A 4,021-nucleotide genomic window follows, 5' to 3' on the forward strand; every position below is an offset into this window, starting at 1 on the left:
CAACTCTAGCTCTTTGGTCTCTCCTCCCTAGCCGCCCCGGAGCTCGTTGCCTTGAGGCCAGGTCCCTCCACTCCTTCATTCTCGAGACCCAACAAATTGCGAGTCCAACCCTCCTGGCTGCCTAGGACCCGCCCCTCTCAGGCCTCTGGCCCTAAAGCCCCTCCCCTTAGATTGTCCCCGCCCCCTGCCAACGCAGACCCGCCCTTTCTCCAGTCGCCCCGCCCCGCTCCCACAAAGTCCCGCCTCCGGCCCCCGCCTCCGCCCCCTGGGCGCTCCGTCGCAGTGACGTGCGCGCCTGGCTGGGCACTCTGCTGGGCTCTCTGGCCGGCGGGTGGAGACCGATCCGGTATCTGTCCCAGCAGGAAGCGTATCCCGGCCGCCGTCGTCTCCGGTGCTCGCTCTCGGCCGCGGCGTCGCGCTCGCCCTTCGCGCCCGCAGTCCGGCAGCCTCTCCACGGCCGCGACCCCTCGCGCACCTGCCTCGCCCGGGGTGAGTGTGGACTCCTGCCCGCCTGCCTGTCCTCACCGCCTTGGCCTCTTCTCTGCCCGGCGCGGACCGGAGCTCTGGCTTCCCCTTCCCCGGCCGGCGGGGCTCCTGTCACCTGACGAGTCCCACCGGACACTGAGAGATGGTTTTCTCCTTTGGAAACACAGTGAAAATTCTACATAGACTAGTTTGTTGTCAAAAGTAAAGATCAAATGATACCATTAATAATTTAGCTGTGTCGAAGACCATGGTAGCATTCTACAAAGCTGGAATTTTAGTCTCTAAGCGGTCTAGGATCTTGAGTATGAGTTTTAGGGGCGTGTTGCTGAAAATAACTTCGTTATTTAATTCCAAAACGTCTTAAACTAATCAAAACGTTCTAGCTGTGAATTGTATTTTTTTTAATAGGAAATAAAATGATAAGGCCACTCTTAGATAATCTGTCAGGAACTTTTACACAGAGATACATTTTATCTGACATAAAGTATGCAGAGCAGGGCTGTTTAAATCCTAATGTGCAGATACTATTGGAGCGCTCCACAGTTGCTGCTCTGATTTCATATGTGTTGAATAAGACTTTAGTTTGCTCCCGTGGTACAGTTGCACGATGTTCGAATATAGTCCGCTTGAGGCTTTTAACAGCCCTTGAGGCTCAGCAGCAATACCATAAAATCTGAGTCTTGAGCTGGGTGGTCATGGTCCAAAGGTTGGCCGCGGAACAGCAGCATTTCTGTACAGATTAACTCAACTTCAAGACATCCTGGCTTGTAGTTTTCCAACTGGGAAATGTTTAGTGAAAAAAAAAAATTACCTTAGTGCCCTCTAGCATTAATTTTAGAAATAGCCACAGATACTCCAAGCGGGGCAGAGGAAGAGCCAGGAACAATGAAGTTCTTCAGAACAGCTCACTGACTTTTAAATGTCCACTCATTTTCTGTGTTTGCAGTTGCACAGGAGTAAACATGCACAGTGGTAAATAGGAATCATTTTAGTCTGATGTTCATCTGCCCGTAGTGTTTTTATTTTGTGTGTGTGGTCTGTTGCCTGTTTTTCTCTTCCTTTCAAGTTTTGCATTTGTTTTCAAACGTTACTTGTAAAGTAAAAGGCGGGGGCAGACTACTATCATTAAGAAAAGAGTATTGTGATTAAATATACAGTTAAAAAGCAACGTAGTGTAGATTTTACATATGATCTTTAGTACCTAGCTAGACACATGAGCAAGGAAAAGTGAACAACTATGATTTTTTAATAGAAACTACAACAGAGTATTAAAAACAAAAATGCAAATTATACTCCATGCGGCTTATCTGAAAGGGATTTTCCCCTGTTTACACGATCAAGTTTTAAAATAACAGTGGCCAGGAAATCAGAGAGAAGCTGAAGGCTCCTCTCTCATCCTGTTGTGACTTTGCCTGGAGTCTGTGGTGGATCATTTATTGTTTAGACAACTGGTCTGTATCTGGGTTTTGAAAGGCCTTTAGATGGTTTTAAAGATTTCCACCATGCAAGGTCTGAATAAATACATAAGAACTCCACATTAAAAAAAATTCTCTAGTTTTTAACTTTCTCTTGGAACTCAAAACTCCTCTTAGCATACAGGATTGGGAGTGTAATTCAGCAAGTTCCTTGCCTTGTGTGTGTGTGAGGCCCTGGGAACTGGAGTTTTCATTTCCTGTATTAAAACATCTTATTTAAACATAAAAGTTTGAAGAACACATTGCAATTTAAATAAATCTCACACAATAGAAGGGTGATTCCCAAAAAGAGATACTTTGTTAACAGTTTAGGAACTGGTGATTTAGTAACAGTGTGACACACACACACAAAAAAAACCTTAAGGTTTAATTTACAAAATAATTTCCCAGGTTGGTGGTCTTTTCTTTTACAGAGGAGAAAACAGAGGCTCAGAGAATTAATACTTGCATGTAGCTTTGGAGGGGCAAAGTCCAGACTCAGTACACACGAGAGCCTTCTGACAGCAAAGCCTCTCACTCCCTTCACCAGAAGTTGTCTTGATTTCTGTTTGTTTGGTGAACTATTGAGAACCCTTTGTAGAACTGGTCTGGAGATTAGAAGTCGGTACCCTGAATAAACTGTGATAAGGCCATGCATGGAGTCTAGAACTAATTGAGAATTCTGTCTTCTTTCTCAAGGCCTTGAACAGTGAGCCAATGCTGCGGCATCATTTCTGGTGTGGTTCCAGCATGTATTCAGTATTATGTGCTTTTCATTTTGATGGGTTTATAGGAATTAACACTGCAATCTAATCCTGCATTGATTTCATTGTAGCTGAGCAGTATATGATGTTACCGTTTAGGATGGAACTTCAGTTTTTGTCCTTCAAATGAGCTAGCTTGTTGCTCTACACGACCTAGCTGTCTCTTAAATGTTATTCAGTTAGCTGGAACCTTAGGAGGGAAACATGCTTCAAGATTAAGATAGCCAGGCCTGGGAGATGCTCAGCGGGTAAAAGCACTTGTCTGGAACTCTGATGACCTTAGTCGGATCCCTGGGTCTTATAAGAAACAATTTCTGTGAATTGTCCTCTGACTACCACACATATACCATGGCACATAGCCATGAACAGATAGTTGTAATTTAAGAAATAAAAAAATAATAATAAAGATTAAGACATCTTCCTACCTCTGCCTTTCCAAGTGCCAGAGCTTACAGCTCTGCCCTTATTGGGATCAAACAGAGTTGGGTGCTAGGTAGGTAGTTCATCAAGGGACTATATCTTTAGCTTAGGACAGTATTTGTTTGTTTGTTTATTTATTTATTTATTATTGTGTGTATATAATTTGTGTGTGCCCGCGCATGGCATACCTGTGAAAGTCAGAGGACAGTTTTGTGGAGTCAGTTTCTGTCAAACCGAGGTCATCCTGTTTGCCTGGCAATTTTTTTTTTTTTTTTTTTTTTTTTTTTTTAAATCTGCTGAGCTGCCTTGCTACACATCCCCTCCTTTTTATCTTTTGGAATAGGGTCTCACTCTGGAGTGTAACCCGACTGGCCTGGAACTCACTGTTTAGACAGTCCTGGCTGGCCTCTGAGCCACAGGATACATTTACCTCTATCTCCTGAGTGCTGGGATTATACAACCACACCCAGTTTATACAATATCTTTTCCTCAAAATAGTTCATGGTTTCTTAAAAAATTTACTTTTATTATTTATTTATTTGTTTGTGTGTGTGTGTGTGTGTGTGTGTGTGTGTGTGTGCATAACTATGGATGCCTGTAGAGGCCAAAAAGGTATCACACTGCATTTACTTTGAGCTATGATTGGTTGTGAGCTGACTGGCTTGGGTGCTGGGATCCAAAATTGGGTCTTCTGGAAGAACAAGCACTCTTAACCCCTCTCTCTCTCTCTCTCTCTCTCTCTCTCTCTCTCTCTCTCTCTCTCTTTCTCTTTTCTGTGTGTGTGTGTGTGTGTGTGTGTGTGTGTGTGTGTAGTCCTTTTGGATAGATGTGTAGAAGAACACAGGGAAGGCTGAGCTGGGGCTGCCTGGATGGGGATTTTTCTTATTGGGACTGCTA

The 4,021-nt window shown here is 44.1% G+C and overlaps 1 protein-coding gene across 1 annotated transcript in view; it reads left to right on the forward strand.

Moving 5' to 3' along the window:
• The first annotated feature begins 271 nt into the window (after positions 1 to 271).
• Positions 272 to 4,021, forward strand: part of Myo6 (myosin VI) — a 142,189-nt gene continuing 138,439 nt past the window's right edge. The window contains exon 1 of the mRNA XM_032909265.1: positions 272 to 489. The gene's annotated coding sequence lies outside the window, so the exon portion shown is untranslated. The remainder of the gene's footprint in view (positions 490 to 4,021) is intronic.

This window comes from Rattus rattus, chromosome 8 (assembly GCF_011064425.1).
Source record: "Rattus rattus isolate New Zealand chromosome 8, Rrattus_CSIRO_v1, whole genome shotgun sequence".
NCBI lineage: Eukaryota > Metazoa > Chordata > Mammalia > Rodentia > Muridae > Rattus > Rattus rattus.